This window comes from Sus scrofa, chromosome 13, assembly GCF_054392235.1.
Source record: "Sus scrofa isolate SSC_HxYL_T2T_F1_AM1 chromosome 13, Sscrofa_HxYL_maternal_Yorkshire_Landrace_v2.0, whole genome shotgun sequence".
Taxonomy (NCBI): domain Eukaryota; kingdom Metazoa; phylum Chordata; class Mammalia; order Artiodactyla; family Suidae; genus Sus; species Sus scrofa.
Window position 1 is genome coordinate 140,154,904 of NC_139395.1, and position 22,636 is coordinate 140,177,539.

The window sequence follows — 22,636 nt, forward strand, 5'->3', positions numbered from 1 at the left end:
TGTTGGTGTGGTGGCTTGGGCTTGGGGTGGTTGTATTTTGATAGTTTTCGGATTTTTGCTTCTGATTTTTGCCTTTTGCAACTTTGTGATGTTACGTAAATCGTAGGATCCCGCATCGGTTGGATTTTGTTCTGAGTGCTTTTTCCCCTGTCTAATCTTTCAAGTGCTTTAAAGACGATGTGTTATTTTAATACTGATACTATTGAAAGAAGCTTACATTTTTGGTCGTACGTAACAATCCCAACCCCCACTTGGGGGGGGTGTAATTGTCTCTCTCCCCTTGGACTTTTACTGAAAGGAGGCTTTCCTGCACTTGAGAGACGTGTTGAAAGGATTTGTTTTGTTTTGATTTGTTTCTTTCCAGGACAGCAAGTGGTGGGTTTTACTCTTTCTGTTATTGTTGACTCTTAGGAAATTTATTGCTGCGAGAAATGGTGTGTATTCGGGGAGAGGGGTATGTGTATGCCTGTGTTCTACAGAATTCTGTGAGCCAAATAAATGTTTGTGTTTTGCTTTTTCTTAAGGTCTTGATTTCCCCCTCCCTCCCAGCTCCTTTCAAGGTCGTTGTAAAAAATCTCTCCTGTCTGTGTTTAAAGCGATCAGCCGGAGGGAATTCTAAAGGCCTGCCGTGCCAGTATCACAGATACTGCGTGTATTTAGAACAGACTGTGCTACAACTACACCACGCTGCACGCAGCAAAGTCCTCAGCTTTAGAGCTGAGTTAGGAGGACGAGGAAAGGGGGGAAATCTTTCTTTTTTCCTTCCTTTCTTTTTAAAGGCAAATGCAAGTGCAGAATCATTTCACTGTGGGCCTTGGTTTGTTTATTCAGAACTGCCAGTTTCCCTATTTAAATGTTGGTTGGGGTTTTTTCCCCTCCTACTCATCCCTGAATGAGGGAGACTCTTGTTTCTTTTATGTCTCTCTCTTAAAAGAAGGGTGTGAGGGGAAAATAATATTTCAGATTCCTCAAGTATTAACCCAAAATGTTTGGACCAGAAGCAGCTTTCAAAGGTCAGGCTGTTCTGAGTCTTGGCTATAAGAGTCCTTCAGGCGACTCATTAAATTACAGATGAGTTCTTAAAGGTTCAACAAAATTTCTGCACATGTTAATTTCTAATAAGATATCTCACAAAAGAATCTACCTTTCCCAACCCCAAATTTGGGTTTACAGTGGAGAAGTGAGCAGAGTTATGAAAGATTGCTGGCTGTTTCCTGGGATATTTGGGTTCTTTCCCTAAAGTCCGTAAGAAGTTCAGATCTGTCGTTCAAAATGTTGCTGTTAGTGCAGCCCCCTTTTGAAAAGGCTGTGTTGGGGTTTTTAGAACCAGGAGAGATCCAGAGGGGCTGATTATTTTCCACAAGGGCTGGAGCTTAGGAAATATGCATAAGTGTCTGTCCCTGTGAAATCTGAATATTTTAATACTTATTGACAGATGGATTACTGCAGCCTCTGCAGAAAAGCCTGTCTTGTGAAGGATTTTTGAAAAATATACATGGGCCTAATCCTGTCACTGTTGTCGAAATGAACATTTTACCCCCCAAAGACTCATGATATCCTCAAGTGCAGATTTATTTCGCCAGAAGGCAGACTTTTTTTTTTTTTTTTTTTGGGTCTCCTTCCCCCTCATAATCAAAGAGTTTTAAAGGAATCCCACTGGATTCAAAATGACACCCCGATTTTGCCGATCTTCTTTGTGTATTTACGCGGGTGATAATTTTTCTATCGTTTTTGAGTAGTAAGAAATTTAGGGTTTCTCAAGTGTTATCTGTATGGTTTAGAATGTGAATTGTATGGCCCTGCCCTATTATTGATTCTACAGTGAGATTACTTTGGGGTCACTCTTCTTGTCAAAGTTGCCTTCCAGCCTCATTGGCTCCGCCGCCACTCTCCCCTCCCCTCCCCCCGCCCGACCGCCCGCCCGCCGCACACACAAAGCATGTCCCTCCCGCGTTCTCTTTGCCACTCCAGTCTTAGCCCCATGGGGGCGCTGCAGAGCAAAGGGAAATGTCCCTCTGGCAGTAGAACCAACCAGAGTGGGGGCTGGGAATGAATTCACCCTTCTTGAAGCTTAGTTCTCTTTAATTCTCTGCGGGGAGCCCTTGGAGGGAGACCCCACCAGGCCAGGTTTATAGATAATTAATCCCACCACCAGGGACCTCAGACTTTCTCAGCACATTATTTTTGGGGCGGGTGCCAGAGTCTCACATTTTTACTACTGTTGGGGGCGGGGGCATTTGTTTCTTTTGCCAAATTAAAGTGTTTACCTTGAAAGAAATTTATCAGAACAAGAGATAAGTTAAAAATTATGGAAAAGATGTTAACGCTACAGATTTACTATAGATATATCTCTTCTCTCTACTGAGTGAATGGTGAGGAAAATTGTGCACCCACTTTTCAATCTTGTTTCAATTCCTAGGCAAATAAGTAACTTTATCAAACTCTATATCGATTGAATATCTTCTAAAATGTCCTGTCTTTTCTCATTCTTGATCTCTCCCCATTTAGCCAGTTGGCTTCTCTATGTGGTCCGCGCTCACTCCAGCAGGATTAAAGAAAGGATTGACTTGAATATATTTAAATTCTTTTAAATCATCCTTAAGAAGCTCTATAGAGAGATTCCATTTCTGGGGTCTTAGGTGTGATTCCTGTGGACTTGGAGGAGCTATGTATCAACCAGTCCTGTGATTTAATGGTTACTGACTTTTAATACTCAAGAGTACAGGACCAGACCAGCCCCTTTGCCTGGTGGCCTGGGTGGTCTGGGCATAGTAAGAGGTTCTCAATCACCAGTTCTGAGTAAAGATAAGCTTTGTTACAAAATAAAATAGCTTGGCCCTAATATTACTTCTAGTTAAGAAGAGGAACAGATTTTTGCCTCCAGTTCCCCTCATGAAACCTTGCCCACAGTTCAGTCATCTCTGAAAAGGAAACTATACTTGGAATAAACACTGTCATGGCCTATTTCTAAGGGGCTCCAAACCGGAAATGAGTTTCACCTGTCAGGAGCTTTTGGCACCTTGGTAGATCTTTAAACTTTCACATCACAGAATTATAGATTGTGGAACGGGAAGGATCCCTGCAGATCTATGACTCAACTCCTGGAGGCTTCCTTCTTTCAAGAGGACAGGACAGCCCTCACTGAGGCATGTGGGACCCCAGGACACAACTGAAAACAGATCTTTGTGGTGTAATGGTTTTGTGTCATTTTAGAGAATCAGGGTGATCTGACTACCTGGATTTGGAGGTGGGTATCTTGTTTTCTGGCAGAACTGAGGAAAGGAAGGCTGCTTTGGGCTCTGTGTAAATCGTAAGCCAGTTCTCGGAACAAACTTCAAGTCCCGATGAATATTGGGCTTGGAGGGTCATTTGGGGCTTGGTTATGCTTGTCACCCCTGCTACAGCACTCAACACTATTTGTGAAGGATAAGGGAGATCTTATTTATCCATTCGTTTTATTTCAAATCTTTTACTTAGAGCTATTGTAAGCGAGCTCCCTATATTATCTTTAGAGAAAGAAAGAAATTTTCTTGGTATGATTTAGAGAAATTGAGCAGAAACTTTTGAGACATTAAAAAAAATAAGGAAGATGATTTCCAGCCACTACCTTCAGAAAAAGAAGTGTCAACGTTTAATTTTGATCCATATGCTGCCTGCTTTCAGCCTGTATTAATTCTGAGCCTTTTTTTTTCTTTAGAAACCTTTTCAGCCTAGCTCAGAGTTTTCCCCCAAAACACTGATTTTTTTTTCCTACACTTTTCTCACTTATTTAAAATGGAAATAAATATCAGGAGCTTAAAATAGAGAAGCGATGGGGGTGCATAATCATTTGTTTATTGCCTTCAATCACTGTTTTGAATAACAGGGTTTTCACTTCCTATGAAACCTTAGCATGAGGGAAAGCAGCAGCTGGACCAGGAGGGAGATGCAGGGAGGAAAGCACTTGAGTGTTTGTCAACTCAGGGTGTCTGGCCCACCCTCCCGCCAGGCTGCCTTACTTAGCTGTCTTTACTACCTAAGGCTAGAAGTGGAAAAACTTGATTTGCGTGTTGTGCCTGCATTTTTTTTTTTTCCTTCTCCACACCGCCCTCTGTACACCTGACCATGCCAAAGCCTATCTGAAGCCGGCTTGACTGCAGGCAGAGCTGGAGAGCAGAAGAATGTGCAGAGGGAGGGAGTGCTCGGTACTTTTCCATTCACATCTCCACAGTGGCTTTTCTTGTTTATTTCAACCTCCACCCGCAGAACCCTTTCAGCTGCCTGAAATCCGAGTCATTAAACTGTTCCCTGAGGTCAGACCACAGATGCTTGGTGCATGTTTCCTACGTGTCCACGTCTATGTAACATATGTACATACAGAGAAATAGGCACAAACGTGTAACTCCATGGGGGCACAGTGTGAGGTAAAAGAAAAACAAAACAAAACATGGATTTCTTGCCAAAGAACCTTGGTTTCTAATTACGGTTCTGCCTGGAACTCCTTATGGGACATGGGGCGAAACCACGTGTCAGGACTCAGTTTCCTCAACAGTTTGAAGGAGTAACCCAGATGTTTTGTAGGCTGTCTCTCTATTCTAACTTTTATACTTTTATAGCTAAATACACATTTAGATAACTTTAAGGTGAGGGGGGCTGGAAAAGAGGCAAGTGTATATGTGTCCCTGAGGTGAGAGAAGGAGTTAAAATGTAAACTTCTAAGTAAAGAAGGCACTCCCAGAATCCTCACCTCTATCAATTTTTAACCAATTGTGGACCAAAGTCTGGGATTCTGCTGAGTAAGTCCAAAAGCCAACTGAAGATTTTCAATGTTAAGAGCTGGAGGAAGCCAATTCTAAGACGTTATACCTTTGATCTCCAGCATTTATAATCAGATGTGACAGTTCCCAAGCATCTTTTCTGCACTATGTTTTTTGTTTTTTTTTTCCTTCTTTTTCTGTTTGTTTTTGGAAATTGTCCCAGTCAGTGATAGGACTTGTAAGCTGGACACTCTTTAAGCCGCTAGGCTCCACATGGATGTAAAAAATATGTCATAATAGTCATAAACACACACACACACACACACACACACACACACACGAAGAAAAAGGAGGGAAAAAAAAAAAAACCTAGAGAGAGATTCCTGGTGAGAAACTTAGAAGTACTTCAGCCGTCATCGCATTAAAGGTAATTATTTGAAGTCAGAGGAAATAACAGATGAGAAGTTTGCCCTTATTAAAATAAATAAATAAATAAATAAGCCTTGCTCTACCAGAACAAACTTGAAGGCAATGAAAGAGATATTTTCCATCAATACTTTGTATCCTTTTTAGATCTCCACTCTTTAAAAAGAAAGGTCTAAGGCCTGCTTATCTGGACAAAGAAAGTCCTTTAACAGACTTTGGCATCTGCAGGAAATAATAAAGTAACTCCTATTTATTAAACGCCAACCTCCCCACCAACTGTGCCCTTCCACTCAGACCTTCTGGAATATGGATGCCCACATACAAGAAGAGATGGAGCCAATTACATTCTCTAAGGGAAAACTATTGAGAGTTGTCATGTGCAACCCTGGGAGGGTCCTCAGCAATTTTCCAATCCAACATGACCGATAGTGTGTAATTGAAAATTGAGGCCCACACAGAATGCATTTGCCACATGCACTGCATCAAACTGAACCAGATCCAGAACTCTGATGTCCTGGTTTTAAATCCATTGTGTTTTTCCATGGCTTATTGTGAAAAGAGGATGTGGGGTAAGCAGCCCTGCAAAAGAGCCATTTGCCATGACCTTCCCTTCAGAGAAGGCCCCACCTTTGGTCTTTTGACATCAGCTCCACTGAAGTTCTAGTCGGTCTTAGCCGTACACTGACAGGATGGAAAGGAGCAGACCGTCATCCATACATTCTGTGTGTGTCCCAGTAGAGGACCCAGCATAGGAGGCCCCACAGGCTCCTGTGGTACTGTGATTTAATACTGTTAATAAACCTATAATTGTCTCATGAAGAGTACAACTGTGCTGTAATTGTATGTATGTTAGTGTTAAAAATGTAAAATGTAATATATTTTTGGCCTAGAAGCAATGATGCTGCAGTATCAAAGACCCTGCCTGGTGCCAGATCTTAATTTCTGATACTTTTCTCCAGTAAGAAAAGCAAGGCAGGAGCTTCTCCCAGGAGGGAAAATTGCTGGTTCTATATCTCCAAACGGGACAGGGAGTATGGAACATAGCACCCTAAATAAGGAAGCACTAAAAAGCAAACAAACAAAGCCCACATTGATGGGGAAGATTTCAAAGAGACACTGGAGCCACCTGAAGAGCTTCCAATAGTCAAAGCCAGAGAATTTTTGAGGGGGGAAAATTGAGTAATATTGAATTACAATCCAAAGTATAAAGTAAATGTACACGAATCCTCAGTGATATGAATAAATTTTAAATAAATTAATAAATGGGAGAAAAGAGACAATTCTCCCTTGCAGAATTCCAAATAATTTATGCAGAAACACTGCTCTCAAAGATGGGGGTGGAGGTGGTGGGGGGCGTGTTTAACTCCTCACTCCTCCAATGTGAACTAGGCATAGTGACTTCCTTCCAAAGGCTAGAATATGGGAAGGGAGGAAATGAGGGAGGGAATAATTTTACATGTAGAAACCTGACAGACACTGCACCAGCCAGGTTATCAAGGTCTATATCAGCAATTATAAACCAGGGTGATTGTATGTACCTTGGATATGAAGTGATGAGAATGGCTCTTTACCTCTGTGGTCTTCTCCCCAAACCCCAGTGTACTTATGAGAAATGTATCAAATTCCAACAGAGGAGCCTTTTACAATATACTTCACTAGTGCTTCTCAAAACCATCAAGGAAAGTCCGACAAACTGCCACAGCCAAGAGTAGCCTAAGAGATATGACAATATAATATAGTATCATGGATGGGATCATGGAACAGAAAAAGACTTAAGGTCAAGCCAGACAACTATGAATAAATGATGAACTTCAGTTAGTAATATTGTGTCAGTATTGTTTCATTAGTTATAAATGTAGCATAGTAATATAAAATGTTAATAATACAGGAAACTGGGTACAGGGTTGTTCTCAGTACTATCTTCTCAATTTTAGTGTTTAAAAAATATTGGGGGGGCATATATTTATTGTTATATTCAATACCAGCAACCTCCAAAAAGTGAGCTAGGTCTCTTTTGAAATCGGACAGACTGGCTTCCCACTCAACCATGCCCCCAAAATAGAGTCATGGAAATGAGGGATCTGCATTTATTCTTTTCGTTTACTAAATTGAAAGCAATTTAGCTAATTTCTGTATGTCACCATCTGGATAAAGAACTGTCAGGAGAACACTAGGGAGGCACCAAAGGCCAAATGTTGTCATGGTGGTAGATGACTCAAGTCACCTCATCAATCTGCTTATTCCACATTTCTTTCTGAAAACCCTCGACGGAAACAAGGCCCTGAAAGATCTAGCCTTCAGTCCCTATGGGAGGTATAATACTCAGAGATCCACCACTGAGTTTGGAAGAGCCCCAAGAGCTTCCTAGAATGTTTGGCCTCTCATGGTACAACTCTGGAGGAACTGTGGATCTCATCAGAGTTTAACTCTGGGTCTGGAGAAGAATGCTGAGTGGACCCTGTAATGTTACAAGTTTGTCTTTATTATCTGAATATGACCCCATCATCTAAACCAGAAGAATCCAGAGAGGGAAACAGTTTGCCAAGACCACCGCACAAATTAGTGGTAGAGTTGATTCCCATTCACCAGTGTTCCCTGAATCATTTATTTGGCTGCAGTATTCATTTTAGTAAACTGAGGACTGCTATTACATCAATATACATTATTTCAGAAATGCCTTATTCATTTCTAACCAATTGTCAGTTACCAGTGGTGCCCATGCTGCACCAAGTTTTAAAGGTTTCTTCCTTCTTCCCCTTCACATTTTTTTTTTTCTTTTTCTTTTTAGAGCCACAACCATGACATATGGAGGTTCCCAGGCTAGGGGTCTAATCAGAGCTGTAGCCGCCGGCCTACACCACAGGTAGAGCAAGCGGGATCGAGCAGAGTCTGCAGCCTACACCACAACTCACAGCAATGCCGGATCCTTAACCCACTGAGCGAGGCCAGGGATTGAACCTGTGTCCTCATGGATGCTAGTCAGATTCATTTCCACTGAGCTATGCCAGCAACTCCCCCTTCACCTTTTCCCGCTGAGATCAGCCTCTCTGCCAAGTGGTTATAAGATCTTTGGTCCAACACTTATGTTCACTATGGAGGCTGATGTTTAAATAATTCTTGGTGAAATGCACCGAGACTGAATGCTTGATGGCATGATTCCTCTAATTTGATTAGTATGACTCTCAGCAATCTGTTTGGTCACATGTCTCAAGAATCAAAAATGCAGTTATGCCTTTTGACCCAGTAATTCTACTTCTAGGAATCTATCTCCAAGGCACAATTCAACACACAGGGGGAAAAAAATGAATGAATGAGTATATGCATCCAAGCATTGTATCGAACAACAAAAAAGTTGAATAACCTTTATGTTCTCTCATGATTGGTTGAGGAAAAGGTGCTGGATAGAGAGTAGCCAAACGAATTATAATACAACTAATTTTTAAAAAGCAGAATTGGAAAGTACTTATGATAACAGGTAAAGTGAAAAGAAGTAGTATATATATGCATAGTGTAATATATATATTTTGTATATGTATATATCATATTTATAACTATGTTTAAAAAATACTCTTACATAAAAAAATATATCAGGTTGGGAATTCCCATCATGGCTGAGTGGTAATGAACCCAGCTAGTATCCATGAAGACATGGGTTTGATCCCTGGCCTCGAGCAGTGGGTTGAGGATCCAGAGTTGCCATGAGCTGTGGTGTAGGTCCCAGACATGGCCTGGGTCCAGCATTGCTGTGGCTGTGGCAGAAGCCTGCAGCTGCAGCTCCAATTTGACCCCTAGCCTGGGAACTTCCATATGCCTCAGGTGTGGCCCTAAAAACCAAAAAAAAAAAAAAAAAAAAAAAAAAAAGAAAAAAGGAAAAGAAAAGAAAAAAATAGACTGGGTCAAAACAAAAATACACAACTAATAAAAGACTGTTTAGATTGGCTGTTTTAGGACAGTAGGATTATGGATGCTTTTTTCTCCTTTATTCTTTTATCTTCCAAATTGTGTGATGTTTATATATTAGTTTGATGCCTATCTCACAAGCACACACACTTGAGACCCTAAAAAGCCTTAGGTAAAGTTTTCTAAATGCAAGCAATTAGCCCTCTGATTCACAATGTGAATGCTTGACCTAAAGCTGAAGCCTCCCACATGTCTAGGGTCTACAGCAAAAGCAAGCACTGCCCACCCACTCTTGGAGAAGACCTTTCACTCTGGGAGACACTTGTCTCCATACCAAGAAAACATCACCCTTTCTGAGCACGTTGGCCATAACGAGATTAAATAGATCCTGTACATCTTTGATCTGTGTCCGCCCCCTGGGTCTTAGTGTGCTTATCTTGTTTATTGGTGTTTCACAGCATTTGCAAATGTCAAAGGGTTTCCTGGTTACTTTGCTGTCTCTATGAGGCCACCTTGGAGCTCTCCTGGTAAAAAGACCTTCTTTGAGATCCTTCTGGGGTTACAGGAGATTTGTTTTTCTTATAACACGTTTGACCAGTGAACTCTAAGGAAGACAGTTTTAAAATAAACGATATCAGTGTTTTCATCTTCAGAGAATCACAAGGTTGTTAGGCACTTGGGGGGGGGGTGGTTACAGTGAGTGGCTGGTTCTCAGAAAAGGGCATGGGGGTGAATATCAGGCTCTAGGAGGTGAGGTAAGGACCGTGTGCTGTTAGCCCCTCTTCCCTTAAATCACTGATCCAATTCCTCACACTCAGCTCACTCATTCACCCATTTACATCACACACAGTTCATTGGCAGCATTTTGTGGGATAGACACTATTCTGGATGGATGCTGGGGAAATGAATATGAAGAGAACAGGGGACTCTGACCCCAGGGAGCACACCATCTACTGGAGAAACAAAGGCCCAGAAAAGTGCAAAAGCTTGCTTGAGGTCATGTAAAACATAGGACCCCAAACGTGTCCTGATTCTGAGCGGAATAAAACTCTCTGACTTCTTCTCAGATGCTGTGTCCTGCCTCCCACTCCAACAGCAGTGTGAGGCATTGACTCCCTCCTTGAGCAGATTTAGCATCTGAGTTTTTTATCCAGTATTGCTTAGAACAGGATATATCCCAGCTGCCTCAGTGAACCATCCAGTAATACCCAATGCCCAATGCAGAAAAATCTGTGAGATCCTGGAGCTCAAAAGGTCTCAGCTGTCTCTACCCAGTGGGCTCGGCTTGCAGGCTAGAGCTTTGGCGGGACCCTAATTTTTATATCTTCATATGCCTGACAGGTTCTACTATGAATAGACATCTCCCAGCTTTTTTCCAAAGCACACAGACTCAAGTAACATCCACAACACTGACTTTAGAACCCAGCACCATCTCTAACAGGATCTGGATACCTAATAGATTCTGATGAATACTCACCTAAGCCCAGGTTTACTTCCATCCTCTGGGAATCCAAGATCTTTGTGTAATAAACTAACAGGTGATAGAGCCAGGCGCCAGCCCTGCACCCAGACCAGTTTCCACAGTACCCTAGCCACCAAGGGATTGGGCCTATATGCCAGGAGCTGTAACCATTTGCTTTCTAAGGCCACACAAGGATGAGTTGGATATAAAAACGGCACATGTGTAAAACCATTAAATAAGATTTCAGCAAGCTTACAATTATTTGGAAGTCCAGCAGCTTTCAGTGTCTAAATATCAAGGTTGCTAAGAAAAATTTACCCTTTGGAGACACTGGCACCAAAATGCCAGCGAAATGCTTAAAAGAAAATGGGACAGAAAAAGATGAATAGTGTCATTAATAAAGGCCACAATTTCAGAAGGTATATTGAGAAGACTTGGTGGTGATGCTGAATCAATAAATCAGGCACTTTAGGCCCTCAGACTTCCTTCCAGTCTCATCTCCTATAACAGTTTTCTACCCCAGAGTCAGCATTCTCCAAGGACCCAGACACTTACCTCCACTCCACACCTTGGACCTGGATCTCTGCCTTTCTTCAATAGGCTAGAAGCTCCTTAAAGACAAGAGTACTTCATTTTTAGTGTATTGGCCTTGTGTCCAACACATGGTGCTTACTTAGGGAATGTTGATTGAATTAAAGTAGGTAGAACTGAAAGAGAGTTTGATATGAAATCTGATGATCCGGGTTCCAGTTTAAGTTCCACAACTGGCTAACTTCTATGAGTCTCAGTTTCTTGTTCTCTAAAAGGGTAATTTCTGTTCAGGGACTACATCACAGGATACCCATGAGAATCAAGTCCAGTGAGGGGAAAGTACTTTGGAAATTATAATGTGCAGTTCAAAATGGTTGTTGAATGTCGAGTGAATGGACAAAGTAATGAGTGAACCATCACAGGGAAGCAAAGCCACGAAGTTATTCCATAACAGATGCTGTGACTTGGATTCTATCTGGAGAACAATGTATTTGAAGTGCCCTGTCTTAACTTTGTAACCATCCTTAAATATGGTTATTTCACTTCCCCCCAAATCTTAACACTTTCAGTGTAGGAAGACTTAAATTACTGCTCAGGATTCATGCTCATCCAAAGAGAATTAAAAAGATCATCAGAAAGTCTTTATGTTCTTGAAATGCAGAATTGGAAATGAACCATTTCCCAGTAGTGGGAACTGAAATCCAGTATTAGATCCTCCTTTTTGGTACCTTCTTCCTCTTCCTCCTCTTTCTACCTTAGCCCCTCCCTGCCCCTCCCCTGCACTCAGATTGAAAAAAAAAAAATCATGTGTTTTGAACTAACTTTAGTTTTAGAAAAAGGTATAAACAAAGCACAGATTTATCAGGGCTGTTTTCTAAGTCAAGAAGGCAGATTTCTATAAATTTTTTAAGCCGTTGAATTGATGGGAGAGTTACTAAAACAGGGAGGTAGGATAACTTTATACCAAAGGCCTAACCTAAATGACAGGGAGGACCCTGAGCCAGGTCTATCCTGCTAAGAGATTCCGTGCATCTCTCTACAGCTCTTGACTCTACAACAAACACAGAGTGAATCCCATGAATGTCACAGCAGTGGATTAGGAGCAAGCTGGTCTTGCTAAAGAGGAAAGAAAACCTGAGCATGGGTGCTGGAGAGAAGGTAAGGGCTTCACTCTAGAAACAGAACAAAGCAATGATTAAGATGAAGCAATAGACTTTTGTTTGAATTTAAAAAAAAAACTACTCCAAAGTCCATATTCCACTTCTTATCATCTATGACAATAGGTGCCTAAAAGGAACAAAATACTCAGTGGACTTGAGAAATAAGAGCAAACAATCTCCAAGCCACCAGAGCATGTGGCAAGATAAAGTTCCTAAGAGTTCCCTAGGAGTGGCTCAGCAGGTTAAGGATCCGGCATTGTCACTGCCATGGCTCAGGTATGATCCTTGGCCTGGCAATTTCTGCATGCCACAGGAACAGCCTCCTCCTGCCCCACAACCAGAAAGAAAAAAAGAAAAAGTTCTTAGAACTGGGAGCGCATCTGCCCATGCTTTCCAGTTTTGCCAGCACCAAGCCTATGATGATCAACAGCTCATTTATTTTTGGATTCCTAGAGGTGGGAAGATGAGAATACTGAATGCATAGGGCATTAAAAAAAAAAAAATACACCTTCAACGTGGGAGAGCTGGGAGGATGTCCAAGCTGTCCAAGGGCAGCCACCTCCCCCACATGGTTCCTTTTTTTTCCCTATCCTTCCTGTTCACAACACCTCTCACCCCACCATACCTGTGGAAGCCACGTTCCTGCACAAAATTAAATGTGTTTGGGGGAGAGCAAAGAAAGAAACATAGTACAAAGAGATCATCCTTCTCAACTCCGAAAGCTGGGAATTTCAGTAAGAAAATAGAAGAGTGCTATAAGATTCTAGGGGTTTGGAAGTAAAAAGAAACTATTCAACCTAATTTTTTTTCTTTTTCCTTTTTTTTTTTTTTTAGTCTTTTTTTTTCAGGGCAGCACCCATGGCATATGGAGGTTCCTAGGCTAGGGGTCTAATAGGAGCTGTAGCTGCCGGCCTACAGCAATGCAGGATCTGAGCTTCATCTGTGACCTACCACACAGCTCACGGCAACACCGGATCCTTAACCCACTGAGGGAGGCCAGGGATCAAACCTGAAACCTCATGGTTCCTAGCTGGATCCGTTTCTGCTGTGCCACAATAGGAATTCCGAAAATTTCTTTTCTTTATCACCCATTTGATTGCACATTTTCAGCATGGAATAAACCTATATTAATGTTTTCACATCTTATCAATATGTTTTGAATTAAAAAAAGTTTTGAATTGAGCACCTACTATGTGTTAAGTATCAGGATAAGTATCTTTGCACATACAAAGAACAATCACAGACCTGTCCCTAAAGGAGCTTGTAGTCTAGTTGAGGAGACAAGCATTATACAAGTAAATCCACAGATGACTATGTATTATAAGTTAGGATAACTAAGATACAGGAAATAAGTAAGGTGCTGTGAGATGGGGAAAGAACATCATTTACCTAGAGTACAGGCCTCTCTATTAAAGTAAACTTTAAGCTGAGATCAGAAAAAGGATGGGTTAGCCAGGCCAAGAGTGAGAGGGAAAGTGTGCTGGGCAGAGAAAACAGAGTTTAACAACCCTAAAGAGAGTAGAACCATGGCATATTCAGAGATCTGAAAGAGGCCAGCATGGCACAGAGTGGTAGGAGGAGGGCTTAGAGGGAGAATCAGAAGCTAGACCATGTAGGTCTTTGTAGACCATGGTCATAAATGTAAAGAATATTCTAAGTGTATTAAGTTCTTTAAGGTTTTTCGGCAAGGTGATGCATAATCGGATTTTTATATTTCAAGAAAAGCACCCCCAGCTATTGTGTGGAAGATGAATTAGAAGCTTGAAGAGATTTTTTTTTTTTTTTGGCCACACCCACGGCATGCAGACGCTCCTGGGTCAGGGATTGAAATCAAGCCACAGCCATAACCCAAACCACAGCAGCGACAATGCCAGACCCTTAACCCACAGAGCCACCAGGGAGCTCCATTCCATGAAGAGATTGTTGAAGAAGCTGTGGAAGGAGTCCTGCTGAGAGATGAAGGTGACTGGGACTGAGGAGGTAGCAGTGTCAGTGGGGAGGTGTTTGGAAAGGTTTAAGACACGCTTGGAAGGCAAACTGACAAGATCAAAAGAAAGACTGGATGAGCAGGAGTGGGTGGTGAAGGAGAGACGGGTATCAAGAATGAATCCCAAGTTTCCGGTTTAGGCAATTAGGGAGATGTGTTTCTATTTACTTAGTTAGAAACATTGCAGAGGAGGAGCTTGCCAGCAATCAAGAGCTCACTTTTGATCGTGGTGTGTTTGAGATGTCTCTGAGGAAGGTGTCAAAGTAGGCAGTTGGATATTCAGGACCTGATCTCAGAAGAGATGTCTGGTTTGGCGATATCAATTTGGGATTTATCAAAATAGAGGTAGTATTTGAAGCAAGAGGAAAAGATTGGTTTTCATATCAGACCAGGTGTTGAAAAATAAAATAAAAACCCTAAAGGTAGAATGAACCTAAGAAATCCTCCACGCCAAACTCGTTTCTCAATTGATAGCAAAATCGACAGCCAAAGTAAAGCCATTGGTGGAAGTGGAGTTGAAAGGAAACTAGATATCCCTTTAGGGCCAGCACTTTTTTTTTTTTTTTGATTTTACAATGTTTTGTCAACATTTGACATCAAAATGGTTGAGACTGAGAAATCTGCGTGAGATATGATTCTGTAAGTGTGACTCATGGTGTCATGTCTCTCTTTATATATATATATATATATATATATACACACACACACACATATATATACACACTATACACTTTTTTTTTTCTTTTTAAGCCTGCACTTGTGGCATATAAAGGTTCCCAGGCTAGGGGTCCAATCAGAGCTGTAGCCACCGGCCTCTGCCACAGCCACAGCAACGCAGGATCTGAGCTATGTCTGTGACCTACACCACAGCTCAAGGCAACATCGGATCTTTAACCCACTGAGCAAAGCCAGGGATCGAACCTGCAACCTCCTGGTTCCTAGTCAGGTTCATTTCTCCCATACCATGACTGGAACTCCTCGTTTTATATTTTATGTATGCAGTCAGTAAACCCCCACATCCTTATAACTGACTTGCTCCCTCTTCCATTCAGCAACTAGAAACCTTCTCTGCTGGTTTCCTACATATTGCAAAGAAGCTGCAGTCAGCTCAGTGAACACAACTGGGCAGTTTGCTATCGAGGGGGCCCACACACCTTAGAGAGGGAACTGAACTGCTGAAGGCAACTTCTCTGCAGCAATGTCCTACATAGCTTAGCGGCTGGGGCCCTTGTAATTATTTAGTAACTGGACAGTGTTTCCTCTCCAGTGTGAATGCCTAAAGGTCAAGAGCTACTTTTACTTTCCTTGGTATGTATCTTAATCTCTCCCTGGCACCTATGAGAAGTAACTTACTCATCTAATAGATGTTTTGAATAAGAGAGACCCAATAAACTTTTCATTGGACTTAATGCACTTTTAGTTATCTTTCCATCCTTCCAAGTAAATACAATTACAGAGCACATACTCTGGGTCAGGTATGGTGCTAAATGTTGCAGTTGTGTTTGGTCTTTAAAATACTGGTATTATATAAATGTTGCTATTAGCTACTGTCCAGTGTATTTAGGCTAACTCATCTGTATATATTTGCATATCTTCCATCCAATTCAAAAGATATGTAATGTGCACCAACCACATGTACAGAGGGAAAAGGAGAAGCCTCAGGGTCACTCAGGGCTGTAAGGACAGCGCAGGAGAGCAAGATACGGGACACCAGCAATGAAAAGGGCAATCACTGAGCTACAACAAATAGAGCATTTAAATATGGAAACAATTGCTTCAAACTAAGACATCTAAAAACGTTTCTGGGGGAGGTAGAGTTTGAAGTCATGATAAAAAATTTTGTAATATAGTGACTGTGCCCTTGAAATAAACATCAAAATAATAAAGTAAGCTCTGAAATAATGAGCTGACACATATAGAGGGCTTAGTACATACTGTTCTAGGTACTTTGCATGTGTGCACTTATTTAATCCTCACCACTATCTTATGGAATTCATGGTGCTGTTATCCTCATTTTATAGATGGAACACTGAAGCACAGAACGTAACTGACCTAAGGTCAAAGAGCTAACAAACAGAAGTGGGAATTTGAACCCAGCCAGGTAAGGCTTTGCTCTCAGCCATTATGTTCTCCTGCCTTATAAATGAAAGTTAGGCCTTCAATAGCCAGGTTAGGAAGAGAGGGTGTGGGGAAGGAGGGCGTTTCAGGCAGAGAGAAGAGCTGAAACAAGGGCACAGAAGTTAGGTATACATCTCATAATGTTTTATTTTGCCTAGAGAGCTTTCTAGTTTGCAAAGAACTTTCTCAACAGTTCTCTAACATGCTTCTCCTTGTGACCCTGAGAAATATGCTGTGATTATTATTCCAATTAGAAAGATGAGGAGACTGGGACCCGGGATGGAAAGGCACCAGCTGGGCTAGTGAGCTGCAGCATGAAGTTCAAGATGCAGTCGTTTAACTTCAGAGTGGTGCCTTTTCCCATGCTGTGGTGTTAATAAATACATTCATTGCTCCCTGTTCTGAGCAAGACCCTGAGCAAGCCCTTCCGCATATGCCCTAATGCCATCCTTGCAATGGCCCTGAGAGGTAAGTGTTGTTGCATTTCAAAAGCAGAAACGTTTTAATTCTGCCCCTACTTTTCTTTTTTCTTCTTTCTTTTTTACATAATGATTTTTTTTATTATAGCTGGTTTACAGTGCTTTGTCAGTTTTCTACTGTACAGCATGAGTGACCCAGTTACACATACATGTATAGATTCTTTTTTCTCACATTATCATGCTCCATCATAAATGACTAGATACAGTTCCCAGTGCTACACAGCAGGGTCTCACTGCTTGTCCATTCCAAAGGCAATAGTCTGCATCTATTAATCCTAAACTCCTAATCCATCCCACTCCCTCCCCCTCCCCCTTGGCAACCAGGAGTCTATTCTCCAAGTCCATGATTTTCTTTTCTGTGGAAAGGTTCATTTGTGCCATATATTAGATTCCAGATAAAAGTGATGTCATATGGTATTTGTCTTTCTCTTTCTGATTTGCTTCACTTAGTATGAGAGTCTCTAGTTCCATCCATGAAATCTTTCCAAATCTTTTCTTTTTTTCCCAAATATTTTATTGTGAAAATGTAAAAATATAAAGAATATTTAAACAAAATTCATATCTACCATTAGATTCTACTACTAATATTAGTTTTCTTTTTGAGGATACTGATGATTCCCTATGAGGCATGCTGGTTTAGGGGTTCATGCTTTACCCACTCTTTTGGCCCTTGGGAACCCCTGAGCCTGGAGTGTTACCTGCACATGAGCATATGCAGCTTTTCTAAAAATGGAAAATCCAAATTCATCTCTTTGCAAAAATCTTCCAGTTCCTCCTGCATTTGGCCAACCTCTCCTGTGTGGTGAAAGTCACCATTTAAATATGAAACCCAGCTCAGTTTCCAAAAATTTAATTGCATTATTAAGAATTAGTTGAAACTGGGCTTTGTCAATCTCTGAGGGGCAAGGCTGGGACTGAAGCTGACCAAACCATCAAGGCTGGCCAGAAATTCATTGCAATTGCTGAAATACTTAATGTAATCTGGGGCTGTGTTGGTTGGCGACACCACCTCCAGTACAGTGAGTACCCGCTGGGTAGGGCATAGTTCTAGGCTCTCTGGGGGAAATACAAATTAGTGGCTAGAGAGAAAGACTGGCTTTACCACGGATCCAGTGACAAGTATGTCAAAGGCCAAAGAAAGATGATCAGGCAAGAGCTGGTAAAAATTCATAGCCAGCCCCACAGCCGCAGGCAGCAAGAGCTGGATTCCCAACATCAGCTTTCTTTGCACTTGTTCAGTCCAGGAGTCAGGTAGGAAAGATCCTGTGTTCAGCCCTGTTGCCTTCCAGATTTGATTAAGGCTCTTAGGAGAGTCATGACCTCAGCCTGGAATGGCAACACAGGAAAAAGACAACAAAAAAGAAAGAGAAGATGACTAAAGCATTTAGTGCAAGAGGAGGGGCGATGGATGGAGTGAAAACTGGGAAGTTTCCACTTGATTTTCAAGGCCACGGGTATAATGAAAGGCCTCATTTTCTTGTGCTATTGTTAAGCCTTTCAAAAGAGTCTCCTCTGCAAGCCTGCCCCCAAACCATAGGTCTAGGATGATTTCTCTCCATGCCTTTTGGCTTGGTTTGCTGATTTATAAAGGGGGAAAGCAACTGCTACCTTACAGGTATTCTTTTGAGGATTAAATGTGGTAAAGCTCAGTAAATGGCTCATTAACATAAATGTATAGAAAATAGACTGTTTGATATCCTATCCAGCTAGCCCAGCCATCTGGTAAAAAGTAGGACCAGACAGTTAGACTCATGTAACAGAAATTTGGAAATCATCTGATCCAACACCTGAATGTGGTAGATGAGAAGGGAGAAAGCAGCAAGTGCTTCCGACCAAGGGTGCAGAGAAAGACAGAGGCTGAGGAGGGCTTTGTGGGTGTGGGGAGGAATGAGAGACAGAGCTTTGCTGAACCCCTTGTGATATAATCTAAACTCATAATGAAGAGAGACATAGGCAGAGTCTGCATTTCAGAAGTCGAGGCTCAGAGTTTCCAAATGGAAGTAGTCTCCCTCAGATCCAAGAGCTAAAAAGCAGATGAGGGAGATTTAAACCCTGGCTGAGTTCAGAGCCCATGCTCTTGACCTTACACCATCTCACCAGGTTTTCTGCTTCCTTGCAAAGACCCATTTTTCAAGGTTTCCGTAGCACCTTCAGAAAAGAGGGGTGGCTTGGGAAGGGGGTTGTTTTTATGTTTTTTAAAGTCTGTGAATCCCTGTGGAACCCTTCTTTACACAGCTCAGTTTTACAATCTAAGATGTCTAAGTCCACAGGCTGCCCCAGGCCTCTTTCATCCCTAACATTCTCGGTGTTTCACACCAAAAAGAAAATGGTCCTCCTTTGCCTCCAAATCCAAGTAGTCCTTACCTACAAAAATGGCTTCTTTAAAATCATCTGCCTATGTTATTTATGGTTATCTGAGGCCCGTGCAAAGAGACTCACCTTCCATTTCCTTCCCCCAGGACCTAGTAGGTGCTAAATACACTTTCTAGTACATTTTTCTTTTCTTTCTTTCTTTTTTTTTTTTTAAGAGATGCACCTGAGGCATGCAGGCTAGGGGTCGAATGGGAGCTGCGGCCACCAGCGTATGCCACAGCCACAGTAATGCGGGTTCCAAGCCGCATCTATGACCTACACTGCAGCTTATGGCAATGATGGATCCTTAACCCACTGCGCAAGGCCAGGGATTGAACCCACATCCTCATGGATACTAGTCCGGTTCGTCAACCACTGAACTATGATGGGAACTCCTCCTTTTTTCTTTTCTTTTTGGCATTTCTCTGACCCATGGCCCCAGTATCTATCCATCTGCATATTCATTATCTATCCAAATAGATTTACATGCATAATTACCAAAATCACACCCCTTATTATACATGGTATTCATGTACATGAAGATACCTGCTTATATTCAGTGGACAGTGATTAAGCCTATTATGTGGCAGGTAACAGGCAAGTTGCTGCAGAAAGTGTCACCAGCTAAAATCTAGACTAGATTGCTAATCATCCAAAAAGTCATGCCATTTCTTACACGACTGATTTTAAAAAAAATGTCTGATGCTCTGAAAGACCAGAGGGCATTGCTGTGAGCTACATTATTCTCATGCTTTGCTGAAAATTTAGCTCAAAAATCCCCATTTCTAAAATGTTACTACTCACTGCTATGAGAAAACATTCATAATACAAGGTAGTGGCCTAGACAAGGGTTTAGATTCACAGGTGGCACATGGACCTTCCTTTTCACTTTTGGAAAAACCTTTAACAGCTCAGAGTCTGTTACCTGCCTGGACCCCTTACATTAGACTGGAATATTATTCACTTGCTCAAATTCAGGTGACCGATGTTAATTTAACACTGTTGGCTGCTGAATCAGTTGCATCAAGGTCTCTAGAAAAGGCAGCCTGTGGAAAGAGCACTGACTCTTTCAACAAAGCTGGTTTCTTCCGGCTCTGATGTCAATACCTGTGTGACCCTGAGCAAATTACTTAACTTCTCTGAACTTTGGTTTTCTGATTTCTAAAGAAGGGAGGAAAAATACCCAACTCACACATGTAGGTAAGGGTGAAAAGAGAAGTAATTCCCAGGACCTGATAGACAGGGAATAGCATGGGTCAAGCACAACTCCAAGTTCTTTGGCCTGAGCAAAGGTACCAAATGGAATTGTTGTTTACATTTGAATTGAATTGTTAGCACAGGGGATAAATAGCACTTCATCTGGATATTAGCCACTTCCTCAGGAAGGTACATCTTCCAATCCCACCTTCTGTGTCCCTCCTCTTTCAAAAGCCCTGATGAAGGATTTACGAATTAGTCACCATTTAGAACTCCCATCCCCCCTTTTCTTGCAACTGAAGTAGATAATCTATACATGAGTCTGAGTGAAGATTTCAAAGATACCCAAGCATTTCGCTAATCCCCACTACAATCGTCCTGCTTTCAGAGGTAAAGTACTTTCCCATCTGTCACCTCCCTGGATCCTCACGACCACCCCAGGAGAACGCAAGCCGGTGATGTTATCCTTCTTTGACAGATGAGCAAGCAAAGGATTAGAGAGGGTAAGTGGCTGGTCCAGGGTCACACTTCTAGAGTCAGGTCTAGGACTCTCAATCCCACCCATGGGCTTCCTATTATACCAAGTAGCCATGAGATTTTTGCTACATGCTAAAAGACAGCCAATAAGGTATTCTAAAAGAAATAAAGCCGGGAAGGTAAAGGCTGATGGATAACAAATCTGTTAGTCTCCCTACACTCATGTCCTCCCCCCCACCCCCGGCCGTGGCCCAGTGTCCTTCTCTCTCCCTGGCGCTCCTTTCTCAGCCTCGGGTCACTCAGCTCCTCCCAATGGTTCAGACCACTACTTAAACCCAGGCTCCCCATGAAGCCTTTGGTCCCAACTGCCCCACCCATTTTTTTTTCACCTAAAATTTTCTGAAACACCAGACACAGTGCTCCACTGTCTATGAGAATTTTCTCCTAGTTGGGGAGAAGCAGACAATAAGCTCCCTAGTAAATATGTACAGTAGTTTTTACAGGAATAACTGCTTAACAGTGGGAAACAAAAGAAGTGGGGAAGAGGGACAGGGCATGTGTGAGAGGGGAGGATGGAAAGTGAGACAGGCTGCGAGTAGTGTAGAGGTCCCTCAGCAGGTTACACTAGAAGCTGAGAGGAGGTGAGGGAGTGAACTGTTTGGATCTCTGGTTGAGAGTGCCAGGCAGAGGGTGTGAGCACCACGGCTGTGAGCCAGAACCCACCTGGTGTGTTCGAGGAACAGCACGGAGGCTGGTGTCGCTATGGCAAAGTGAAGGAGGCCAGGACAGCGGGAGAGGAGGACAGAGAGGAAAGGGGGGTTACATTGTACACACCCCATTGAGCGTTGGAAGGACTTTCTATGACTTTGGATGAGATGGAAAGCCCCTGAGGGTTCAGACAAAATCTAAAGTTGATTTTCACAGAATGCCCCTGGCTGCTCTGTTGAGATGGGCAAGGTGGGAGTATAGACACTGTTTAGGAGGCATTATAATAATCTTGGAGACAGACAATGGTGGCTAGGACTAGGCAATGGTGAGCAGCAGTGTTTGAATTCTGTGCACACTTTTAAGGCAGAGCTAAAAGTGTTACTAGTAGTTTGGATGTGGGTCGTGGAGAAACAGGAGTCGAGAACAGCTCCAAGTTCTTTGGCCTGAGCCACTGTAACAAGTGGAATTGTTATTTCCAGAAAAGGAAAGGCTGCAGGTGGAGCAGATCTGCAGGGGTTAGGGGCACACCAGGAACTCTGACTGGGAGGTGTTCAGTCAGAGAAGCCAAAAACACAGGAAAAGCACAAAGACTGAACAGGCAGCTAGATTTCAGAGTCTGCAGTTCCAGAGAGAAATCGAAGCTGGAGATTGAAATTTAGGGGTTGTCACTGTGCAGATTTTGTTGAAATTGTGAAACTGACTAAGATCCCCAGGGAAGTGGATGCAAACAAGAAGAGGTCCAATGGCTGAGTCTTGGGACACTTCCCGGTCAGAGGTTTGGGAGAAGTTCACCAGGCAGGAGTAGTGAGGAGTTGCCAGAGAGCTAGGGGAAAGCCTTTATATCCTTTATGTGAAATCCTAACAAAATTGTTTAGGAGTTTCCATCATGGCTCAGTGGAAACAAATCTGACTAGTATCCATGAGGATGCAGGTACGATCCCTGGCCTCGCTCAGTGGGTTAAGGATCCAGTGTTGCCATGAGCTGTGGTGTAGGTCACAGATGCGGCTTGGATCCCATGTTGCTGTGGCTGTGGCTGTGGTATAGGATGGCAGCTGCAGCTCCCATTTGACCCCTAGCCCGAGAACCTCCACATGACACAGTG

The 22,636-nt window shown here is 42.4% G+C and overlaps 1 long non-coding RNA gene across 4 annotated transcripts in view; it reads left to right on the forward strand.

Annotated features, from left to right (window-relative positions):
• Nucleotides 1–22,636, forward strand: part of LOC106508008 (uncharacterized) — a 78,269-nt gene that overhangs the window by 312 nt on the left and 55,321 nt on the right. For 2 of the 4 annotated variants that reach the window (XR_014822655.1, XR_014822654.1), the window contains exons 2-4: nt 12,098–12,213; nt 16,224–16,303; nt 20,737–20,851. This is a non-coding gene — a long non-coding RNA (uncharacterized LOC106508008). Of the gene's footprint in view, nt 1–12,097; nt 12,214–16,223; nt 16,304–16,574; nt 16,789–19,327; nt 19,515–20,736; nt 20,852–22,636 lie in introns of all 4 variants that reach the window. The other 2 variants (XR_014822653.1, XR_001304506.3) reach the window with 2 other exon arrangements.